Source organism: Rattus rattus, chromosome 3 (assembly GCF_011064425.1).
Source record: "Rattus rattus isolate New Zealand chromosome 3, Rrattus_CSIRO_v1, whole genome shotgun sequence".
NCBI lineage: Eukaryota > Metazoa > Chordata > Mammalia > Rodentia > Muridae > Rattus > Rattus rattus.
Genome location: NC_046156.1, coordinates 196,134,512 through 196,160,911, shown reverse-complemented (window position 1 = coordinate 196,160,911; position 26,400 = coordinate 196,134,512). Strand labels below are relative to the sequence as shown.

The following is a 26,400-nucleotide window of genomic DNA, read 5'->3' as shown; positions in this document are numbered from 1 at the left end:
AAACTTGGGGAGGAGAGGGTTTAGTTTAGCTTATATTTCCAGGGAATAGTCCATCACTGAGCCAAGACAGAAGCAGAGACAAGGATTATGAATGGTGATGCTGACTGGCTAGCTCCCAGGCTCATGTCCAGTCACCTTTCTTACATAGCCAGTGTCCATCTGCACAGGGAAGGCACCTCCCACACTGTCCTGGCCCCCTCCTACATAAATTCGTGATAAAGAAAACGTTCCAAAAGAGGAGTCAGAGAAAGGACTGAAGGAGCTGAAGGGGTTTGCAACCCCACAGGAAGAACAATAATATCAACTAACCAGACCCCCGAGAGCTCCCAGAGACTAAACCACCATCCAAAGGGTGCATATGGAGTGACCCATGGCTCCAGTGGCATGTGTAACAGAGGATGGCATTGTCTGGCATCAATAGAAGGGGACGCCCTTGGTCCTATGAAAGCTCTTTTCCACAGTGTAGGGGAATGCCAAGGTATTGAGGTGGGAGTGGGTGGGTGGAAGGAGAAGCATCCTCATAGAAGCAGGGAGAGGGGGGATGGGAGAGGAGGGATGGGAGAGGAGAGATGGGAAAGGAGGGATGGGAGAGGGGCGAACTGGGAAAGGAGGTAACATTTGAAATGTAAATACATAAACTATCCAGAAAAAAAAAAGATGTATTAGAGAACAAAAATTAAAAAGAAAAAGAAAGTAAAAGAAAAAAAGAAAAACGTTCCAGAGCATGCCCATAGGCCATTCGGACGGAGATAATTCTTCAGTGGAGGTTCCCACTTCCTAGGTGTGTCAAAGTGTCAGCCAGCGTTATCAGAGAGCCTAACCTAATCTGGAAGAACGGTGTTTATAGAAATGGCTTTAGAAAAATGCTTTCTGAGTCTGAGTCTTACTACGGAGCACTAGCTGTCCTGCAACTCACTGTGTAGAACAGCCTGGCCTTGAACTTACGGAGAGCCACCTGCTTCTGTCTCCTGAGTGCTGAGGATGAAGGAGCGCATCACCCCGCCATCTGAAGATAGCTTTTAATCTGAAGCTTGATGACGATTCAGCACTCGAGCCAGCAGTGCGGGGAAGAATCTTCCAGACATAAGGAAGAGTGTGGTGCTGTGGAATAATAAGGAAAGGGTGAAAGTTGAGGTATATTTGTATAAACTTGGTGATACGATCAAAAATACTTTATATAACATTGCCAGTAGCACTTACTTCTCATTCATTGTGATTATGGTGAGTATGAATACTCCAAAAGGAAAAGAAACAACCCCCTCCCCCACTCAATGCATATACTAATCCTAGGGGTTAAAGGGTTAACAACACAGGGAAATGTTAATGGAAGGTATCAATTTCAGAAAGCTGATCTGTGGAGTTTCTCAAAATGGGTTTCTACAAATTTAGCAGACATGCAATGTCATCCTAACATCACAGTGAAAGACAGATGATGTTTCCACAGATCTAGGGTTTGGCTGCAGGATCTCTATTATTTACAGTCTCAGCCGGTGCTGGTGTTGCTGGTTCAAGGAGTTCAATGTTGATGAGCAACATCCCTAGTGACTAAAATGGGCCCCCAGATTTGAGAAGGACTTAGCTGTCAGTATCAATATTTTGTGTCATCCTGTCTGCCTTTTATCCACCAGCTAATCTATTTCTCCTCTTTAATTCTCAGCTCACAGAGCCCTTCTGCTCCAGAAGGTGTAGATAGATACAAAGCAATAATGTGCCCCGAAGATGGCCCAAGAGCAGTTCTGCAAACTAATTTGCAACAGCATCTCTCGGGGTCATTATCTTCTATACAGGGTACTGAGCCTGCTCTAAACGACCTTGGATGCTCTCTAGAAACTTGAGTTTCCCTGGCACTGTGGTCTGTAGGATGCTTATCTTTTTCTTTATAGCCAATCCACTTATAAGTGAGTACAAACCATGTTTCTCTTTCTGGGTCTGGGTTACCTCACTCGGGATGATTTTTTCCTACTTCCATTTATTTACCTGCAAATGTCATGGTGTCATTGTTTTTAACAGTTGAGTAATAGACCATCGTGTAAATGTATCACATTTTTTTTTATCAGTTCTTGGGTTGAAGGACATCTAGATTGTTTCCAGTTTCTGGCTATTATGAATAAAGCTACAGTGAACATGGTTGAGTAAGTGCCCTTGTGGTAGGATGGAGCATCCTTTGCGTATATGCCTAAGAGTGGTGTGGCTGGGTCTTGAAGTAGATCAATTCCAAATTTTCTGAGAAACCGCCATATTGATTTCCAAAGGGGCTGTACAAGTTTGCACTCCCATCGGCAGTGGAGGAAGGCTGCTTTTGCTCCACATCCTCACCAGCATGAGCTGTCACTTGTATTTTGATCTGACAGGTAAAAGATAGAATCTCAAAGTCGTTTTGATTTGCACGTCCCTGGAGGCTAAGGATGTTAATCATTTCTTCAAGAGTTTCTCAGCCATTTGGGAATCCCTCTGTTGAAAATTTCTCCTCCTGGGTTGCCTCATCCAACCTTGATGCGATGGTATGTACCTGATCTTATTATTACTTGTACATGTTTGGTTGATGTCCCTGGGAGGCCTGCTCTTTCTGGAGGAGAGGTAGAGGAGAAGAGAAAATGGGAGGGGAGAGGCTGGGTGGAGGGGAGGAAGGGGAAACTGCAGTTGGGATGTAATATGTGAGAGAAGAACATTTGAAAGAGAAAAAAGACACACACGCACGCACACACACACACACACACACACAGAGAGAGAGAGAGAGAGAGAGAGAGAGAGAGAGAGAGAGAGAGAGAGATAGACAGAGCATGGTTTCCAAATGCACAGGTGTGCAGGATGAGGGACATGTAGGATCTTACCTCTCACCAAGCTTAGTGCAGAGCCAAGGGGTAGCAGATACTGGGTAAAGCTGTGTTTATTCCCTCCCCACTTCTTTTCTTTTGTCTTAGAAGTCATACATGCTCTATCTATAAAATAGGGACATAGAAAACACATAGAAAAGTAAGAAAGCCAAGGTTCATCCTTCCACTGTGAAACAAATTTCAGAAAGCACTTTAAACTATTTTTTATCTGTATATTTTGTTTTACTTGGCTTAGCCCTAAAATATACGACGTTTATTTTACCATATTACTTTTTGGAAGGAGGAGGAGGAGGAGAAAGAAGAGGAAGCAGCAAAGGGTGTTTTACATAGCATTTCTAAATTGTTGTCAAAGTATTATAACTAGTTAGTTGGATTATCCTTCAAAGTTTTTTTTAATAACAATTCGTTCTTTCTTAGCAGAATAATTTACCCCCCCCAAAAAAATCATTGGCATCCATTATGATTCAAACATAAAATCTCGCCCATAGTCTATTGTGTTTGAACAATTGGTCTCTGGCTGCTAGCATTGTTGGTAGATGGGATTGGGCTGGATCAGTAGGGGTAGGCTTTGAAGTTCTAGGCAGTTTTGCTTCTGATCCCATTCTCGGTACAAAGACATGAACAAACCATGCCACTAGCTTTCATGATACAAACTCCCTGCTGGGAAGAGTCACCCTAGGCATCATGGGAGGGTATGTGCTGATACTATCCCTTCCTTGTGTTGTTTCTGTCAGATTTGGTCACAGTGACAAGAAAAGCCACGGATATGTTACATGGATATTTGATTCCTGAACTTCATATTATTAGTTTCTATTATTTCACCTCCCAAACAATTGTTCCAAATGGAAACAACTTTACATTTCCTTGATGTTTCTGAAATATTTATAGAAGGGCCCAATTTCATTGTCATACAGTTAAATACAATTACTTTTATAAGCTGCTCAAGGTTAATATGCTCTGTTCTTGATCTCTTGTCAAAATGTGAAGATGTTTACATTTTCACAGAGAGATTTTACAGAAATAAAATCCGTATTTTATTTATTCAGTACCCATAGACTGAATATCTAAGTTTACAGCTCTTTTTAAGTGCCAGAAATATCCCCTTGCTTTTGGCTTTTGAAACCATGTTTACCTTCTGTCCCTTAGCAAAGCACAGAGGACACATGAAACAGAAACACCCTTTTTACTGTGGGGAGCTGATAAGGTCCTGGTTGAGCGCGTATTGCTGCTATGAGTATAGCAACATCAAGGACTCTGATGCCTCAAACCCATGAGAATAGAAAAACTTTTCTCAAGTCAGGTTCAGGGAATAGAGCAAAGCCACCTCCAGGTCCTTGTATAGATGTTGACAGTTTGAATATACTTTCTTTCTTCTGGTGTTTACAGCATGAAATTGTCTCCTAGAGAGACATCCTGTCCCCTTTTCCTTGTTCAACTCTGTCAGCTGTGTACTGTAAACCTGCCTCTTCAATTCAGACACATGAGACAGACACCTAGAATGGAGTTTCTGGGCTAGGGCTGCTGCATCTCCATCACCCTCCATGGCCCGTGGAAGCTCATCTTCTCAGCTCATGTGTCGGCACGTCTGTCAGTTTTTCATTCCTCAATGCCCCTGTCAGCTTAACCCCAAAGTTCTACAGGCTGTGGCATTTTATTGTCACCAATACATTTTTTTTCTTCATCTCTATTAACTTGGGTATTTCTTATTTACATTTTGATTGTTATTCCCCTTCCCGGTTTCCCCGCCAACATCCCCCTAGCCCCTCCCCCTTCCCTTCTATATGGGCTTCCCCTCCCCCCATTACCACCCTCCCCCCAACAATCATGTTCATTGGGGTTCAGTCTTAACAGGACCAAGGGCTTCCCTTCCACTTCACCAATACTTTTAAGTACACTATTTAATGCTTTGTATCTTAATCTCTGGGTCTTTTTTAATGTTCATCTATGATTCTTCTTACTATGTATAGAGAATAGGTTTAAGATCTATTTGAATTTTGAGTTTATGAGTTTATAAATAAATATTGTTAATTGGAAAAAAGTGCAAGCTGGTTCTCCCCACCACCACCATCACAAACAAACAAACAAACAACAAAAACAAACAAAAAAAAACCCCAAAAAACAAAAAAACCCAAAAAAACCAAACCAACCAAACAAACAAACAAAAAAACACTGCTTACTGATCAAGTGGTAAGATTTAATCAAATTTTAATTGGTTTTATTCAGATCCTCAGTGCAAAGTAACTCAGTGACAGGATAAAACCTGTCTTCCCACTCTTGGGGAGTCTGTGGGGCTTTGGAGATCCCAGGTGTTTGTGAGTGCTTGGCCTTGTTAAGCATGGAGATGTTTACTTCTTCACCAGGGCGCCCTGTAGGAGAGAAAAGACTGAAATACAAAACACATTTAGCTTTTACAGCACCTAGCTAGAACTCCTGGTGTTCTGAAAAGCTATGGTTAAAATTTATATTATTGAGGAGTGTGCGGGTCGCCACTGAATGACTCAGTCAGGTTGAGCTGGGAGAGAATGAGTATCGTTGTTTATCAAGAGCTTCATCCTTAAAGAATATTCTTCCAGAGTACCTGAAGTGACTTCCAAACCTGAGTGTCCATCTCCACACAACTATCACATTTTAGAGCTTCAATTTCCTTAACTTTACATCTGAATTATAATAGTTGAAATCAACTGAGGACTAAGGGACAAGCTAGTCTCAGATGTTTTTCTTTGATCTTTTTCTGCTTATGGCCATGTGAAGGACATCAATTTATAATCCAGTGGCCAGATTACACAGCTTGATCATCTCAAAAAAGCCTAAATGTTTCTAGTAACATTTGAGAAGAGTGGAAGACGGAGAGTAACCACCGGCAGCACGACATCGTTCTGGAAGACTGCATCCCGAACTTGGGACTTCGCCCGTCTTACTGCGGCAGTTCAAGGATTGAGATAGTACTTGATTCTATAGTGGGTCTACAAACATTTCTATAGGTGACATACAGTATAGGAAATGTTTTCAAAACACAAATGTGCTCATTAGACTTCTTATTTTTGGGAAGGACCGACAGACTGTGCATTTATTTGTATTGTTTTGAGTGTCCCAAGAGGATATGCCCTTTGATGTCTCATCTCCAATTCCTTGGAGACAGAAATTAGAGTCAAATCTTTCCAGGAACCCGAGGCCTCTATTTTTAGCCACTACCAATTGAGATCACATTATCTAAATAGGAATGGATTTGAACTGAATGTGCCCTGGACTCCAGAGCAATGTTTGTCGCGCTTTCATGATACTGACAGAACTTGTCCTTGGATATGTTCTGCCGTGGTAAATTACCCTATACTTGAGTCCTTGAGAAATTTGGTGAGGTCAACCTGCCTTGGCTTTTCTTTGAATTGTGCTTTTTATTCTGAGTTCTACAAAGAAATTTCGGTTAAAATTATGTCTAACTTCCTAAAATACCCATTTGCTAAGGGAACAACATTAGTAAAGCTTAAAAAGAGAAAAATCAAGGACTCAATGCCTACGCTAGTGAGGCCAGAAATCTGTTCTAGGACAGAGGCCAAAGGGATGCAGGGGGTGAGGAGGGTATGAAGATAGCTGCCGAAGCATAAATTGAGAGGTAAAAAAAGACTTAAACTTAGGGCTCTGTAGTAATGGGAAGGGGAAGGAAACAGAGCAGGAGTTCCTTGGAAAGAAGGAAAGTAAAAGCAAACATATGTCAGACAAGAGAAGCTACCACTAGGAAAATAGTAATAGCACCAATCCAAAGATAGGCTTGGAGGACTAAGAATTATCTGGTTATAAATTGAGAAATAAGCTCGGCATGTGCACCTCAGGTATTGGGAGAAATATGGAGGCATAGAATAGTTGTTTATGGGTTTGAATGACAAGATAAGAGTTGTAGGAAAGAGAGAATGCCAGCAAAGCAAATAGCTGTGTTTTCTACCAATGCAGGCACGTGGCACTCTGGGGACCATGTAATTGCAGCTGACATTTGTGTCTTACCATCAGGAAGGGAAGGGCAGACGAAGCGCGGTGCAGGAGAAGTCTGCGCTGGACTTCCTATGCCTGTAGGCTACCTTCAACCCTATGCCTTTCCTTTCTCCTGTGACTTGAGCTATTCTATCCTGACTGGGCAGGTTCTTTAAACAATGACAACTTTAAAAGACTCCAGATGGCTTTGGAAAAATTGAAAGTCATCCAAGGTGCATGGCAGTAGGCCTTTGTAGATACCCCATGTGGAGTTAGTTCAAAAACTCTAATTTTTCTTTGGATAATGTCCTGGGGATAAAGTGCAGGACCAGTGTCCAAAATAAAATAAATAGAAAAGCCCAATAGAAAAAACAAGTAATAACAGTAATAATGATAAATAAAATTGTAAATAAAATAAAAGGTGAGCCAGCACTAATCTATGAGTATGAAGAAGAAAAGCTAGTCTTTTTGCTGAGAGTTATTACAGCTTCACTGGCCTTGTTTCCTAATCTGTACCCTACTTGGGGAAGAAGGTAGTAGGCAAAGGGACCAGGTGAATAACTCACTCCTTCCTCCGCATATACCAATTTATAGGCTTGTCCATTGATAGATTTGCTTCATTTAGCAATTTAATGTAGCCTTGCATCATTGGGAATATATTAGATAGATTAATAGTTAAATTTTTTTCTAAAATGTAATTTACTACTGTTGAAATTATCAATTATCTATGGAAAACGATCTCTGGGGGGTTATGTAGAGATGAAAAGAAACATAAGAAGCTTAGTCTATTATTGTGTTAAATTCCTTATAGTAAAATGGTTAATGGTAATTTTCAGGCTACCAAGCCCCTATTTGATCAAACATGCTGTTAGAATATAATGCATATGGTGATATTGGTAGAAGAAAGGTCTAGACCCTCCTTGGCATGACATTGGCCAGGCTTAAACTTAGGGGGGAAATAACATCATCGTAACACCAGTACATCTTGTGTTCAATCTAAGAACACGAGGGATGGATAATACCCCAGGGAAATCCTTCATTTAGCATCACATTAACATCAGCATATTTAGTGCTCTATCTGTGGACTTGAAACACAAGTGAGGGGCTGGTTCAGCTGATAAACTTGACCCACTTACCATGCCTTTGCCTTGGGATGAATTTCAATCTCTTCTATTAAAACAAACAAACAAACAAAAACAACTTTGAGGATTCTTACTAGAATTCTTGGCTTTATTTAGTGGAACAAATACTTCATTTTTTCATTGGATATTTTATTTAAATATCAAAAGTTATTCCCTTTCCTAGTTTCCTGTCCATAAGTTCCCTATTCTTCCCTCTTTCCTGAATTATATGAGGGTGTTCCCTATCCCCAACCACATCCCCTTCTCACCATGACATTCCCCTACACTGGGGATCCAGCCTTGGCAGGACCAAGGGTTTCTCCTCCCACTGGGGCCCAAGGCCATTCTCTGCTACATATGTAGCTGGAGCCATGGGTCTGTCCATGTGTACTCATTGGGTAGTGGAAACAAAAACTTCAAAAACATCTTCTGGTCACCATACAGGCTCCTTGCACTTAATGTACAAGGATCGTCCATAGTATTGAATGGAAAAGTACAGGAATATAGCACACTTAGTTGCTATTTATTTATTGTCATGGAAGTTTTCAAGAGGTTAGGGGAAGCTTCCAGGTTCAGAGTGGACTTGAATTACATTGTGGTTAATAATAGATGAGTATGACTATGAGGAAGAATGTAGACACAGGCAGAAATATTCATCTACAGTAGAGAAAACAGAAAAAAATTTCTGGAGAAATTTATTATCTAGTGATAGTTGTCTCCAAAAGGAAGAGGAAGTCTAGTGTTCACCATCACCATTTCTGAGGCAGGGAGAATTTCCTGACCTTGGCAGCTCAGAGTCTACCTTCACACCTATCTAAGACTCTTGTATCTATGTTTGCTAAAGAGTCTCTCTTTAAATTTCTCCATGTGTTTACTTTCATGTGAAGCAAAATAAATACAAGGAAAACAAACCACTCCTATTCATTTCTGGCTAGATATGATTGCCGAAGTGTCTGACCTCAGTGTTATCCTCTGTTGAAAGCAGTTGTTAAATTGAGACTTTTTCTTGGGCTGATTGAGAAAGAACGATATGGCAGCAGCCGTGGTATTTTGCGCTATATTCCTGCCTCTCTTACCGAGAACTTACACAGCATCAAGATGGCGGCCATCAGCTGCAGGAAAGGCGCTCATACTGTGTGACACCTGGTGGAGAAAGAAGGGGTTCCGTCAGTGGGATCTTAGGTGACAGTGAACTGAGATATGCTGATTGAAAGCAGATTATGTGGACACAGTGACCCACCCTATAGCTGTCACCAAGGCCAGCATAATTGCCACCAATGCCATCACAAGGTGTGTGACCAACAAAACCATGAGTGGTTCTGGAGCAGGGTTGAGACCTGAGGAAGTGCTAGTAAGCAGGTGACAGAGGAAGACAGACAACTTTATCTTAACCCGAAGCTCAAACCTAACCCCAAGCCTTCTGCTCCCAACATTTAGGGAGTCATGTTTAGAAGGAACTGCTCTGAAGATTTTCTAGTTGTTTTACAACAATATACACAATCCTTTCCAATCACTTTCTTTAAAATGATACCACCGTCTCTATTCCTGTGATAATTCCGTGCCTTTTAGAATTCCATAGCCCTCACCATCACCTGGAACTATCTAACTTTACTGTATATGTGCATAAGATGAGTTTATGCTTACGTTGCTTTATCTGAAATGTTGGTTGATTGAATCATTGTCTCCCCTACTAGGATGTAAGGCTATAGACTAATTATTTGTCTGGTGTTTTCCCAGCCAGAGGCACTTTTCAGGATAGCATCTAGTAAACAAAAATGGGCTAAATAAATATTATTTAATGAATATGAATGAATAAAAGAACTGTCTTTAGAAAGAATTTACTCAATGAAAATTTTAACTCATTTATAAATATTGGTAGCTGTACGGATTAATGAATTAATGGATCCAGCCCCTTTCTCATGTATGTGATGATAAATTTGCCTCCTTCATCTCACTTCCCTCCTTACCCTGAGATCCCACAAGACTGAGGATATAGCTGTCTTTCCTTTGGAAGCAAAGGAAAAGGAGTCTTAGATAAAACAGAGCTTACTGCCTTTTTCTTAGAAAAAACACCCAGGCATCGTCAAGGGCCAAGGCTCCACATATCGGTGGATTCAGGGAGATCTTCAGACAGACACCATCTCCATGCAAGGTTAGATATTTTGTGTATGAACCACTAGTTAATAAAAGCACTGGATAATAATGAACTGTGTATCAACTCTCTCTATCCGTGACCTTTAACAAATAATTTTAGGGGGCTCTTTCCTTATTTGTAAGCAGAGAGTTAGGTTAAGCAGTCTTTCAAGTCCTGTCCCACTTGAACTCCTAGTAATTCAGTGGCTTTGGTTGTGTATTCTGTTCTGTTTCCAGAGTTGGTTCATTTCAAATGCCAAACAGATAAGACACAGAGGAGGAAAGAATGGCTAATCACTTAAAGCTTGGAAGTCTTTGGGTGAGTAATGATCTTCATGCCTGGGATACACTGCCTTTAAGGTGACAACTTCCTCCAGTAGGGCTACAAATATAACAGGCCTCTGCAGAAAGCATTCAACCTTGTGTGTTTTATGTTCAGTGCACTGGGGCTCTTGTCTAAGGTGCTTTAATTTTTGTAGCAATCCCAGGATTCTTAGAGAAGACAAAAACTAGGTTGTTTGTTTGTTTGTTTCTTATTTTAAAGTTCCTTGAAACAGTACCCTTGATCTAGTGCCGACAAGATTCCTGAATTTTAAATTCAGCTCCCAGTGACTCAGACTTTAATTGGACACATCTCTTGGCTCAGACTATTGATAATTAGTCCATTAAACATTAAGAAACTATATGCCCCCAAGCCCTCAAGATAAATACTACAGCCCCAAGAAAGAAGATGTTATATGTTATAATAACCCTCACAAGGTTGCACAAATGCTGGGATCCCAATTACAGAGCTTTTCTCTCTAGCAGTTCCTTGTCGACTCTGTGTTGCAAACTGCAACCTTTCAGTGAAGTGTTGCTGAGGTAAAGGGATGGCTGATTCCTGAAAGGTGGGAGAGAAACAACTCGAGAGCAAAAGCAGTGTCTTCAGATTCAGGTTAGGATGGGAAGTGGGAGTCAGTGGTTGGTTGATATTGCTGTACTTCCTATAGGGTTGCAAACCTCTTCAGCTCCTTCAGTCCTCTCTCTAACTCCTCATTTAGAGAAGGCTTGCTATTGTGTGAGGAAAAGTTTACTTTCTACAGGGAGAAAAGATGGTGAGAGTGTGGACTTCAGAATTAATGGAGTTTGACTTGACCTTGGTCTCAGTTCATGTTTGCACAAGAAGGCATACAATCTTTAAATTATAACAAAAAAGAGAATCTACGGCCTGGAAGATTGCTCAATGGGTAAGAGTATCTGTTGCCAAGCCTGATGACCTAAGTTTGATCCGAAGGACCCACACTGAAGAAGGAAAGGATATATTCCTAAAAATTGTCCTCTGACTTCATATGTGTACCTTAGCAAACATTTCCCCCATACATACACATGTATACACAAAGTAAACAATTAAAAAACATAATTACATTTTAAGAAATGGGGAATATAACAGGACAATGTGGCTCATATTGATAATCCCAACATGGCAAGGCTTAGGTAATGTGGAAAAATCATAGTTCAAGTCCAGCTTCCATTACATAGCAAGTTTGAGACCAGCCTTGGCTACGTGAGAACTTGTTTCAAAGTAATAAAAGCAAATAAATACTTAACAACGGGAAACATTATGGTATGCAAATTATATAACACAAAGAGATGGTTCAGAGGTTAAGAACACTGCCTGCTCTTCCAGAAGAAGCCAGGAGATAGACCCAGGAGAGACACTGCAGAGAAAGGCAACATTTCTCAGGCCAATGAAGAGTAGGCTAATTTGTACTATGTTTTCCCTCATTTTACGCATTCATATTTATATTGTGTGGTATATCTTAAGACCAGGTTAAAGGAAAGCGATTGTGAATAATAACTAAAACACACTCTAAAACATGGAACAGACCTGGTATTTATGGTCAAAGTAAATAGGCTTATTCGTCCATAGCCCTTTCAACCACTGTCTCTGTCACATGTTCTTCATGGCTTCTCATGGCCTCTGCTTGTCAAGCTACCTTCACCTGCTATTTCTGTCACCTCTTCTTCTTCTCAGTGTTCCCAGAACTTCTCAGCAAGACATGCTTTAGGATATCTGTTCCAATGTTGTCTGAAATAACCCCACTCACCCTGACAGTTCCTACCTGTTCTGTTTCATCTCAAAGGGTTCCATGATGTTTTCTCTACCTTCTCCCAGCAGGTGTTGTGAATCTTTACTGGCAGCAATTATAAGACAATTTGCATATTAAGTTTTTAATGGTGTATGAACATTAGACACTGAGTTCTTGTGTGTTAAAAGACTGAAAGAGCTTGAAGGGGCTTGAAACCCCATATGAACAACAATGCCAAGCAACCAGAGCTTCCAGGGGCTAAGCCACTACCCAAAGACTATACATGGACTGACCCTGGACTCCAACTGCATAAGTAGCAATGAATATCCTAGTAAGAGCACCAGTGGAAGGGGAAGCCCTGGGTCCTGCTAAGACTGAACCCCCAGTGAACGGGATTCTTGGGGGGAGGGCGGTAATGGAGGGAAGATGGGGAGGGGAACACCCATAGAGAAGAGGAAGGGGAGGAGTTAGGGGGATGTTGACCGGGAAAACGGTAAAGGGAAATAACAATTGAAATGTAAATAAGAAATACCCAAGTTAATAAAGACAGACAAAAAAATCCACATAGCTGGGTAGACTAATTTGTCTGCATTTTATTGCTTTATTCTTTCTTAGTTCTCTCCTCTTTCTTTCTCTGTCTCACTCTCTCTTCTTTTCACTCTGTCCTCTTCTCTCCTTTCCTCTCCTCTCTTCTCTCTGTACCTCAATTAATCTAAAAATATGGATCATAACTGAAATATTTTTAGTAAATTCATATAAAATGAACATGAATAGGCTGAATATTTATGCATGCAGAGGACAGGGATGGCGTGGGAACACAGTATGGCATAGATGGCATAGAAGGATGCTTGTTAAGCAGGTATGAAAAAAGTATGGTTGATGGGACCTGGGCTTGATAACCAGGATGCCAAGACTGGAAAAGCTTGTGGATCACCATCTTGATAATGCTATTGTTTAAGAATGAGTAAGGACAGATCAGAAAGCATTAAACGTTAGCATTAACCATCTCTTAACCACTCTCGATTCTTCTTTTAGGCAAACACAGCAGAAGAGTCAAAACCACAGATCAGCTCAATCCAATCTGTAACATATCCTAGACTTGTTATTTAACTCAGGATTCTTTGAAGACAAAAGTAATGTGGAGTAAATGTGGAGTAAAGCCACACTGTAGTAAGTAATTTAGGCCCACAGGCCATCACTTAAACAGAACAATAAGGACTAATCACGTGTATAAACACATTAATATGTATCCTTTCCTCACTAAATACACATCAAGACATTTATTGCTAATATGCGTTTCCACGTCATGAAAGGCCTAATCTGGTATGTCTAAAATAATAAATAGACTCTATTAGATTTCCAGGCTGAATATTTCCTGCTTGCATAGTCCAAGATCTTCTTTGGTTTGAACACCACCGTTTTCTCCCTTGAGGTCCTCGAGGCTATGGAAAATCTTTCTGCCCACACATTTACTTAAACAAGTTTGGACACCATCCCCTTCATTGCTGTGGACATTTTACTGGTTTCCATGAACTATGTGAGAAACTCATCTCAAGCTGTGTTCAAGTGGGGAAGGACTTCTTGTCTTTGCCGTGTGACCCTATGCTGTTCTGGCGTTTTGATGTGAGAACACTGTGTTCCTTGCACGGCTCCTGAATCCGACCTCATATGTTCTCAGAGGAGAGTGGAAAAGACAGGAGTTAAGTTCCGTTCTATTTAATCAAGACCATAACTTTCCAGTGGGGTTGTATATGAAACAGGATTTCTCCATGAAGTATAAACTTGGATGTCGAATGTAAACTTGAACACCATGACCTTATCTCTTTCCTGAGCTCTGGCTGAACCCTGGAAATCTGTATTAATTATCACTTCTGGGTCTGCCTTTCCCTCACAAAGAAGTGTGCAAAGGGTTGTATTTTCGTCACTTTGCACGCCCAAGGCCTTGCTGAATAAGCACAAAATTTCTGTTAACTGGTTTCTTGTTAAGCTGTCATCATATAGCTGAAATATCCAATTAGCCATTCCAGCTCGGTTAGCATCTTGTTGTTTATAGGCTTCATCTCCCTCTTGTGGACCACAATTATCCATAACACGCCAAGAATTGACTCAATGCCAATGATGACTATAGATAGACTCGTGCCCTATCCTGTAGAAAATTTCAAGGATCTATCTCATGTAGAAATGTGATTTCAGTTCTCTAATTTGGGAACATGGTGTGACTATAAACTTTTTTTTTCTATTAGCAGATTTATTTATGTAAGTAGATTTATTAAGCTATAAATGCTAGTTTAAATCTTTTTTTTAACTTGGCAAATTATGCTTAAATACATATGTTCTGTACAGCCAGAGAATGCTCTCTGATAACTGTACCTTCGGTTTCAAATGCTTGAACTTGTTTAGCACGGAGCAGAGAAACATACAAGAACAAATAGCGAATAGCAGAGAAATGAAGCAGCAGTTAGCCAAAGTCATCAGCTCAGCTGCTTGCAATAGTCAGCAGAGATGGCTGGAACAATCTGAGAGCAAACAAATCAAGGTAACAACGGCATCAAATCAGGATGTCTTAAGACAGCCCACAGAAACTAACTGGGGGGAGAAGCAATCCTCAGAAGCTCATCGAGGGAGAGACCATTGGTTAGGAATTGCACCTTTGTACAGATGGTAGTAAGAGCTTTCGCTCCATTTGTTTTTGTTGCTCTCTGTTTGCTAAGGAAAACGAGCATTTATTAACAATGGCAGCATGGTTTCACTCACCACAGAAATTCCTTGATTTCGACTTTATAAGGAATTTTTACAGGAAATGGAGCAAGATTGACCTCATCAGTTGAAATATAAAGTACTTACATGTAGATGGTGTTTCTTTCTGTTCATCCTTATATCTACGCACACAGCAATGGGCCTAGCCCAGCAAGGTGCTCAATAAATAAGTGAATGAAAAGTCACTGAAAAGCTTTTAACCTATAAATTAGTTCCAGAGCCCAGTTCTATAACCAATGTCTTTATATTTTATTCAATTTGTTTGTTTTTTTTAAGTTTAGCTATTATTTTTCTACTATTGGCTTGCTTTGAGTTCCTTATATATTTTTTGATATTAATCCTTAATACTTTGTTGCCATTGAGGTTTGCAAGTAATATATTTTCTGTGGGTCTCTTCATTTTATTCTCTGTACCTTTTTGTATAGAAGCTGTTCAATTTGGTGAAAGGCCATTGGTCTGGTTTTGTTTTTGTTGTTTATGCTTTTAATGTCATATCTGAAAATTGATACCCCAGACCAGGAATGCACAGTTGTCTGCTGTGTTTCTTCCAGGAGTGTGAAGGCTCTTGTCTTATATTTTAAGTTTTAAATCATTAAATGAGTCAATTTCTTCAGTGTGAGGAAAGAGTGTTTTCATGCTTCTACAGCATATAGATTTCTAGGTTTCTCATCAAAATTCAGCAAAGAGACAAGCAGAAAACACTTGCTGAAAGGTATTTTTGCTGTCAATGAAGTATGGCAAAGCTTTTGCCTATTTATCCGTGTCAAAACTCCATTCTATTCCTTTATATTTCCCACTGTTTATGCTAAAGTATCATCTATAATTCTTAAGTGTTCGTGAAGGTAGTTTATGTTCAGGAATCCAATATGGAGGTTCCTGAGAAGGAGATGGCTTGTGGGGGAAAGCAGAGATTAATTGGATACAGCAGAGAAACCTGGATTAGCTGCTGCATCAAGGCTATAGGTCTGCAGAGGGGATAAAAGCTGTGACAATCTTAGGAGTAACAAACCTGTATAAACCCCGTTACAGAAAGGAAAGCAGGTAAGTACAAGAGAGAAGAACATAACCCTAACCAGGAACAATATAGTGGAATATTTCTCCATTTTCTGTAAAATGAGTGAAAACTCTGGAAACCCTGCTTGTTACTTGATTTCACATAGCCCTGGGAAGAATGGCACTGTCCTGACCACCATGGAGTCCGCATTTTAGGAAAGAACTCTGAGGATAATCTCCTATGGACTGTGTGGAAGAATCACCTGTCAATAAAAAAAACTAATGGCCAATAAGCTGAAGCAAGATTAGAAGGCGGGACTATTGGCTGGGACTTTTGGCTAAGAGTCAGGCAGGAGATTTACCACCCGACTAAGAGGAGTTGGCCTTATGAAATTGAGGTGAGGTAACCAGCCATGTGGCATATAGAATAGAATAAGTAGGTTACAAAGGTTATGAGCTAGTCAGGGAATGAGCAAAACCTTATGGCCTAGGCATTTATTCTTAAATAATTAAGTTCCAGATTTGTTATTCTGAGAATGAAGAGGCCAGGTAGAAGAGTTTGTGGTCACAAAAGTGATTGTGATAATAACACATAAGCAGTGTATAATATACTACAAGAAGAGCTGCACCTGAGTGCAAGATAATGACTCTATTTAGAAGGTTGACATATGCAAGGGGATTTATTCTTGTTCTATATAGATTTGTAGGCTACAAAAGGAAACAAGGGTACATCTAATTAGAAAGCCTTAAACTTAGAACAGGTTCAAAGTTTTGAGTTCTCTCTTTTGAAATCATTTTAGATGATTATGGATTTGGGATAATATTAGGAACTGATAACCTTTCTGCACTGATTCTGTTATCCCTTCCTGATTCCAAGTTCTTGGATTGGCAACTACCCAAGGTCCTTGTGAAAATGACTGGTACGCTAACATGGATGCAGAAAAGATAATTGTAAATGTAAAACTAGAAATACTCCTTCAGGGTAAAGACTAAGGAAAAAGGAGAGAAGCCATCATGCAGGCACTATCACGCTAAGGATTTCTACCTAGAAATAAGGAGTGTTAATTATGTGAAGAGACATCAAATGTAAATTATGAGTGATTTTATATCAATGAGAAGAAAAGTAAGGTGAGTTTAAATCATCAGGGACAATGACAGACATAAAGGCCACTGAGATGAGTAAGAAACACTGCGTGGGAACAGGCTTGGGTACAAGGTTCAGTTGACTTTTGAGTAGGTTGACCAGTGATTTTCTAAAAGCAACTGAACTATGCCAGATTTTTAAGAGAGGGTCAAGCTAGAGTCATAGATTGGAAATTAATTGTCTTTGCATAATAAATTAAAATAAAAGATTAAATAGAAGGAGGAGAGTAGCAGGATGATTAAAGCCAATTTTTTTGAGAAACGTAGTGAGAGGCATACAATTGAAGGCGATATTCCTGGCACCAGTGGGAAGGAATGAAAGGTTCAGAATACAAGATCATGAATGTTAGTGTTGGAGTTTTAGATTTAATTCTATGTTAGGGAAATTAGAGGAGTATACATAAACAGGAAAAATCAAGTGAGAAAAGTTAATGGTTAGAGGTCTATAAGAAGAATCAGAATAAATAGAATAAACTGAGCGTCTCAGAGGTCAAGGAACAAGTTGATGATGGGTGGGCATAGGAAATTGCATGGCTAGATCCCTAATTTGAAGTAGCATAAAAGGAAAGTGATAATTCTATGTAGTAGAAGTCAGTTGAGTAAAAAGGTGAGTCCTGGAAGCAAAGGAAAGAAGGTAGTTTAAAATGTTCTGTTTAAAAACAGATGCCAAGGGAAACAGGAACATAGAGTCCTGAAGGAGGTCTGCACATCGGCACAGCAGGGAGAGAGATGCGTCCAGTACTAGAGCACAGAGTCAGAGAGAGGAGGCAGAGGGACACTTCTGTTGAAGGACTTATCCTCGTAAAGAATATACCTCTAAGGCCATAGTTTACATTTGGACCCTAGAAGCAGGAACTTGATGACTGGTGGCTTACAACCCAAATATGTTTCCTATTTTCCTATTACATTATCTGGAGCTTGGGGGGATTCATGATTCATTTGGTGGCTCAAAAATGTATTAAGTAAATGAACCAAAAAACAAACAAGCAAACAAACAAAAACACTAGGCTCTGTATTTCTCCTCTGCCATTCTTTACCCGCCCCCTTTGTTTTTGAGCATTTCATAATGCATGCAATGAAATATGATCATATCTACCCTCATTTTCATTTCTAATACACCACCCTTTTGTTCCCACGTCAATGTTTCCCGGTCCTGGCTTAGCAGGTTTTACAGCTGATATTTCATTTTCATGTTGCCTTGGAATCAAGTTTCAGAGCGAAGGGTTTTTACTCCGTAGGAAATTTTTACTCTCTAAGAAAGCCTTTGACAGTGTGGCGCTCTACAGTTTAGACAATTTTCCTTCAATTTTCCTAAGATTTCCCATAGAGCACACCTTAAATGCAAGAACACTAACGAATAAATATCTGGCTCAGAGAGAAATAATCCCAATAGTCCAGAGATGCAGAGAGTCCTTATCTGTGGGATTACAAGGAACCATGTCTGGGAGATCAAGGGCTTCCACTCTGTGTCCAAGTAAAGCTGAGTGCTTCTGTCCTGGAGCCTAGAGTTGGACAACTTTCTAGTGGATGGCAGAAGCAGGCACCACCAGCCTCCTCTTGGGTCCTTTGTAATCAGTACTTTCACCCGTCTGTAGACGTCATCACTGTTTGCCATCTTGTGACTTGACTTAGTCGGGGTATTTTTTTTTTCTTTTAAATTCGTGTACCCACTCTTGTTCTTTTGGAAAGCGTTTGAATCTTTTCCCTTCCAGCTTCTTAGTGCCCTGGAATTCAAGTGAGTCTTTTATAATTTTATCTTTTTAAAATTCACTAAACTAATCTTAGGTAAGAGTGCTATATTCATATTCGAAGAAAGTAACCACTGAGAAGTGAGCTCTGGCTAGGTGGGATTTTTAATTAACTGTTTCATTGTCTGTTTTGTAGTTCTTCTATGCTACTATTTTTATTTAAATCTTTCTTTGTAATTTGCTGGTTTCATTGTGGTAAGCTCATATATTTCCATTTATCTATGTTGAATCTACTGCAGCTTTTATTTGCAGTTGGTACAACAGTTACATAAAATTTTTTATCCCAATATGTTCAAAAACTTCACTGTCTTTCTCCCCCTTCATACTTTGTGTTATTGATGTAAAAACTGGCTTTCAACACTGTGCGGACATTAACAATTTTTGCGATCACAGTTACCCTTAATGCTTTGCCTTGTCATAGTGGAGCGAAAATGACTTATACATAACACAAAAGAAGTGCATTACTTTGTGTTTGTTTATCCAGGGTACATTTTAATACCTCATGATGGTGCTTAATGACTTCTCATTTTTATGAAAGAACTCTCTTTAGTACCTGTGTTAGGGTAGGCTTAGTTTTCTACAGGAAACTTCTCATGTACATCATTTTAAAAGCCCAGTTTCCCAAATAGAGTATCTGAGGGGTTGTTTGGATTTGTAGAAATAAAATTACTTGGAATCAGTTTGGTTTTGGGGTTTTATATTTATCAGGTGAGTATAGGACAGCCTATACCCTAGCTGTTCCTTGATACTAACAATGCCTTTCTGAGGATACTCACGATGTCCAATGGTTCAGGGCCACTCAGTCTTTGTTTTGCCTATATGCATTGCACAAATCAGCACTCAACGACTTGCAGGGACAAGTGAACACCCAAACATTTTCCTATGCACACGCAAGTCAATATTTAAGCATCTTCTCCACATGACTGCACAAGTCAACTCTTAATCAAAGACTTACATTTACTCTCTGTGAACTTTGACATTTCTCTAACACACATGTCTCTCTCTGTGTTAGTAGTTTGCCCTGAAAAGTCTAGCCACCTACCTGCATTCTGTCTCCCCAGTTTTGGGACGTGTCTGATTCTGGTTGTATACCTCCTTCCTATTTTGCAGGCTGGAAAATGTCCAGGCTGCAAAATGGGGCATTCATAGGACTTGAATTCTTTTCTCACTCCTAAGTATCATTCCATTATGTTGCCTATTGTCCAGTGTTTGAAACTAGTCCAGTTTCCTAGTTATTTAAGTCTATTCATTACACTAGGGCTGTGATCAGAAATTCTTCCATATCTCAACCCTCTTAAACTGCAATGCATGCAATTAATGCATTCAGCAATTTGCCATTTCTGAGCTTTATCTTATAAAGTGGATACATATACACATATTCATGAGTGCCGAGGTTTCAAGGACATGCTATTGATGTACAGCAGCAAAACACATCTTTGTAAGTGAGATTTCAAAGTTAGCACACAAAGGAATGGGTTTATTCATTAGGCTTTCACGCCTTATCTTTGTCCTTTTTTGTCCCACTCCCTGACACCTCTTCCTTGGTCCCCCTATCCCTTCTTGCTCTCCTACCTTTGTAGACATGCAAATTGAAAGCTAAGGTTTGCACATGAGAAGACATGTTTGCTTAATTTTTTGTTTCCAGAATCTGGCTTATTTCTCTTAACATAATGATTTCCAGTTCCATGTAGTTTCCTAAAATGTTATAATTTTATTTTTTATAGCAGAATAAAATTCCATTGTACATACATACCACACTATCTTTAAAATTTTTTTTAAACACATATAAAATGTTTAACTAATTTCTCTCTCTCCTAGCAGTCATTAGTTGCCTGCCGTTCTTTGTCTAGGGCTGGAACCCCATGAAATTCCCCCCTTCCACATTGGCATGTCTATTGATATTACCATCATTCCCATCTTGTTTGTGCAGTCGTTTATAGGAAAGATGTTTTCACAGCAAGCTCTCTGGTACCCAGGTTCTTACAGTCTTTTGTGCTCTCTTCTATGATGTTCTCTGAACCACTGATGCAGGGTCTGTAATGTGGATGTCTGTACCCATTGGATCCTGGCTTTCCACGATCTGTTGATCTCTTCATTGTGAAGTTGGCTAGGTTTCTAGTGTGAGGCATGATATTGCTCTTTCCCTCTTATTGAGAGGGCCTTAAATCCAATTAGAGAGTTGTTGGTTACCACCAGCATGTGAGTGCCACTTACTGAACTCCTACAGATATCTTGCTTGCCCTGTTGTTCATTGTGACTTAAAGATGTTGAGGCTGGGTATGATTATTAATTGTTTCCCTCCCTTGGAAGCATCCACCAGATTTTCAGGTACCATGGAAGCTAGACTGCAGGAAGAAAAATTTCCACCCAGAGCTCGCAGGCAGGTACAAGTAAAACATGATGGAAACAGATGGCTTCTACAAAAGTAGGGAAGTGTTTGATGCAGCTGAGCAGTACCACAGGAGGAGAGGACTTGCCTTCAACTTCAGTCATGAGAGGTTCATTTTGCCCTGGACACTCCCAGAGAGGCAGGGCACCAGTGCAGACAGGGACAACCTGACTGGAAGGTTTTCAGACCTAGGATTTGAAGGGAGATGCATTAAGGAGCTCGGCACTCAAGATTCGCGAGGTTGACTTCAAGCCATGTAGATGCCAATTGCTTCCTGTGTGTCTCCCTGAGCCACTATGGGGAAGGCAACCACATTTATGCAGATGACACAAAATTGAAACTGGTTTGTTCAAAGGAGACAAGTGCCAGAGCCTGGTTGGAAAACCCAAGATATTTATCATTCAGGCCTGTCAGGGGAACCAACATGATGTGCCTGTGGTTCCTCTGGACGATCTGTCTGTCTGTCTGGTGGATCATCAGACAGACAAGCACAACAACACGACCCAGGCGGATGCTGCCTCCGTGTACACTCTGCGTGCCTGCGCAGACGTTCTCATGTTGTTACTGTGTTACAGAAGGTATTACTGTCACCAAGAAACTGTGAACCACAATCGGCAAGAAACATCAATGCTGACCAAAAATCTGCATTTCTGTCCCAAACCTAGTAAGTAGGGCCATCTGACTTGCTGCATATGTTTCACATACATTTCCCTTTTATACAGCGGCCAGCTGGTCAAAGAATTTTGTCCATCAATGTAAACTGTTTTAATTTTTAAGATGCCATAGAAAAGTAATGTTTTGCATTCGTTATTTTTTAATCCTGTTGGCCATGGTGAAAGGGCTAAAAAGAATTCTCAGGAAATTACTATGCATAAATGTCTGCTACATTTATTGCATTTTTAGTAAACTGCAAGATTACTCAAAATGCTAACTACTTTGCCTTACCTTTTGTCACACTTTATTCAAGTTTATTGTATAATGTTTTTAAAGATTTTTGAAATCAAGAATGAGATTGTTAATAAAATGTTTTTTAAAAAAAAAGAAAAAAGAAAAAGAAAAATTTCAAGCTAGATCCAGCTGTACTCATTCAGGTTCTGTGTCCCAATTATATGGTCTCTTAAGCAATATGGGCATAGCCTCATGTCCTGAGAGGCGACCAAGGGCTGCATTCATAGTCTATATTGTTTTGGGAGTCACCTGGACCAAAATGACTGTATTAGTCAGTGTTTTCTAGAACAACATATTCTATAGAATGAGAGGGAGGGGGGGCATTTATTAGAATGGTCTACAAGCTGTGATCTAGCTAATCTAGCAATCCACACACTGAAAGTCTGAGAATCTAATAGTTGTACATTCCATGATGCTGCATGTTTTAGCTGGTCTTCAATGTATGCATGCGTTCCAACACGTAGTCCTAATGCCACTGAAGGAATGGACTCGCCAACAAAAGCACAAGTGAACACACAAAGAGAAGGGGCTTCCTTCTTCCACGTCTTCTACATAGGCTGCCAGTAGAAGGTTAAGGCTAGTTTAAAGGTTGATCTTCCCACCCCAAAAGATCTGGATTAAGAGTGGGTCTTCCCATTTCAAAATATTTAATTAAGGGGGGAAAAGTCTCTCATAGGTATTCCCAAATCTTGGGTTTTGATTAATTTCTGCTGTTGTCAAGTTGACAAACAAAAATAGACACTACAGTGACCAACCTTTGCAAAGGAAGCTTCTCATGCCTGGTACTGGGAGGTTTAATTGTCTATGGTTCTTGTGGGGAGCGTTGTCAGCTCAAATAGAATTTCTTGCATGCGTGTGTGTGTGTGTGTGTGTGTGTGTGTGTGTGTGTGTGTGTGTGTGTGTGTGTAAGGTAGATTTTACAGAAAAGTTTCAGAGACTGACTAGAAAATATACTGTAAATTTAGATGAAAAGATATGGGAAATCTAGAAACAATGAATAAATTACTAAACACACATGCCTTGCTGAAATTAAATTGGGATGATATAAACAGTGTAAAGAGACACCCAGTAAGATTGAAACACTGGGCTATATGCATTCAGCCCTGGGTCTTAGCAAAACTTTAAGGATGAGACAGTATTCTTCAAAGGGTTGTACAAAAGATATACTATATTTTGATATAGCTTCTTATAGTCTGAAAACTTAGAGGCTAAAATAGAAAGTTTCATTCACGTCTAGATTTCAGAAAATGGAAGCCTAATAACAGAATTAGGAGTTAAGAAAGTAAAGAAAACACACCAGCTACCATTTAGATGGTTCTAGGGCATAAATCGAAATAAAATAACACATTAGTTATTGTACTTACTATAGTCATCTCTAGAAAGTTGGCTAAAATACTCTTGGCTTATAGAAAATAATGCATGGATTCAGAGTATATTGATAGGTATACCTTTCAAATGCCACTTTTGCTTTCTATTGTGTTTATTTTTGAGAATTTCATTATGTACACTGTGTAATACAATCATGTGTACTTGCCATTTACTGCCACACATTCCTTCTGAATACTTCATTATGCACTCTCCCTGTCTGTTTGTGATAACCCACTAAGACCAGCTAGTGCTGCTTATGTATGTGTGTATGAGTATCAGACCATCCATTGCATCATAGAAAACCTACCACCAGTTCCATCCTCACAAATAATGATTCTTTCTTCTCCGGCAGCTCTTCACCGTCATTCTAGTCAGGAAGGGAATGGGTGGACAGACGGTACTCCTTCTTTGTCTTGATCTTTGCTGGCTTCACCTTGTGTGGTAGCCAGTGTGTGAGTTCCTGAATACACTATCTGTATCATGTCTAGAAGGCAACATTACACAGCACCCTCGCTCTTATTTCTTTCTTCTCCTCTCCCATGATGTTACGCGAGCCTTGAAATTGATGGGGTTAATTTTGATGTCTCATTTAGGGCTGGGTACGTAATCTGTTATTCTCACTATGTTGATCATTTATGTATCTCTCCACTGACAGATGTCCACTACACAAAGGCACATTCGTGACCAGGATTTAGAATAGCCTAGGTTTATGGGCATAAAGATAAATACTTAGAAGACAATTTGACAACATGAGCATTTAGCAAAATAGCAATAGCAGGTTCTATCCTAGGGCCTATGACCTCCCCGGCAATGGGATTTTGACAAGGGCTTTAATACGAGGCTTTAATACATTCCTTCCCAGGAAGCAGGGCTCGAGTTCAGTCAGAAAGCAATTATTTGCCCCACAGCAACAGTCATGGCTCAGTTACACCCCTAGGCACATCTCTACCATTTTAAGCATGCACATTCCAGATAAAGATAAAATTCCAGGTAAAGATATTGATATCTTTGCTCCTCTAGAAGTCTCCACAGCACCTTCTAGCATTACTAAAACTATCTAGAAGGGAGAACGTATCATGGTCAATTTGAAATTGGGCTTCCTGTATCCTGTAGTTAAAGTGTGTGGTGTCTCCAGAAATGAGGCCTTCTCACATAGAGAAACTGGTATCCGAAGAAGTGCTTCCTTGGGTTATTCATATGCTCCCTAAAAAGCATAAAAAGAAAATATTTTAATTGGTTGGCAACCAAGTGGCAAGAGGCAGCACCGAGTTTATAATAAACATTGCTGATTAATGGCCATGAACACTGTCATTGACTGCAAGAGGGATTCATAACCCAGTCTCCATTAAATGCCTAAATGACCCATGCAAAGTGTAAGCGCATTGACATGACAGGCTAATGAATGGGGCAGGTCTGAAACGAACACTCAACTGTGGTTTAAAGAGGAGTCACGTGGGAGGAATTACAGACCCGTACATGTTTTTCCTGTCCACTTTATATCTGATACAGAGAATATAATGATGCTTTTAATCACTCCGTGTGTTTCCAGCTAGTAATTTTCAAATAATCCAAGCTGGCTTTCAAAGTAAACGATTTCTAAGGGAAGAAAGTATGGAATTCCAATAAACTTAGCACAGGGGATTTGAAAGGAGCTAAGGGGCTGGAGCTGCAGGGTCTGCTAGCCTAGCAAAGTTGGTAAACACTAAGAGAACGTCAGGAAGGCTACAACATGGAGAAATCCAAATGGAAGTAAAAGTCATTGAGTTTAAACCTCTGGGCCACATGTTTGTGTTATGTAATCACTGCTCACATTTATTTACTTGGTATGAAGACCACACTAACATCGTTAGCACGCAGCTCTTTAGATTTTTGTAAATGGCAGGCGGCAGCATTTTCTCCTAAATAGTACCAGATTTGCACTTAAATACACACACACACACACACACACACACACACACAGACACACTCACACATACACACTCACACACACACACTCACACACACACACACACACACACACACACTCTCACACACACACATACACACACACAGACATACAGAGACACATACACAAAGACAGACAGAGACAGAGAGAGAGACACACCGAAGAGACAGAGACAGAGACACACCGAGAGAGACACACCAGACAGAGAGATAGACAGAGAGACCCTAACAGGAAGTGGCTCATTCACTCCAGAGAGCAGCCACATCTTGTTCCCATAAACACACACATTCTACCCACCTTTCAACATTATCTTTTTGACCTTTGTTTGGTTTTCTTGCATAGCCAAGTGCATGAACTATTTATATTCCTGCCAGTTGGCTGTGATAGGAAGGGTCTGTGGGTCTTTCTGCTTTTAACAACAATTCTGACACTGATTAATCTCACCATCAGCCCGCTTCCAAAAAGCTATAACCACTGAAAGCCTAGTGCATGGAGCGGTACTGCCTTGGATTGTGAGCGGACCTTATGACTGCCACCTAAAAAATAAAAAAAAAAGGGGAAAAATGCTTTAATTTTGTTATTAAAAAATCTATAAAAATACACATTTGAAGGTAAAATAACATAGTATTCAGAAGATATCATCTTCTCATGTTTGAGCCATTTCATTTTCATTTAGCTAAACTAATTCATTCAAATTTTGTTCATTTATTACTGGAGGTGACAGCCACCTACCCTCCACCCGCCATGGGTGGAGATTACCTGAGGATTATCCATTTACTTTTCTAGAAAAGGCTTTTAGAAAGTATTCCAGCTAGTTGTTCAAGAGAAGTCTTTAGTTTTGTGTGAGAGACTCGATAAATTTCCCATTTCAGAGACCCCATCTAATTGAAACATTTCATCAGGGTTTCTCAAACTTGAGAAGGGTTTGAGTCAGAGTCACCATGGGTCAGCTTCTTCCAAGTGGTACAGGTTATAAACAATACAACCTG

At 40.0% G+C, this 26,400-nt stretch overlaps 1 pseudogene; it reads left to right on the top strand.

The window, feature by feature from the left end:
• Positions 1-21,158: 21,158 nt before the first annotated feature.
• On the top strand, positions 21,159-21,822 carry LOC116896043 (annotated as a pseudogene).
• Positions 21,823-26,400: the final 4,578 nt, after the last annotated feature.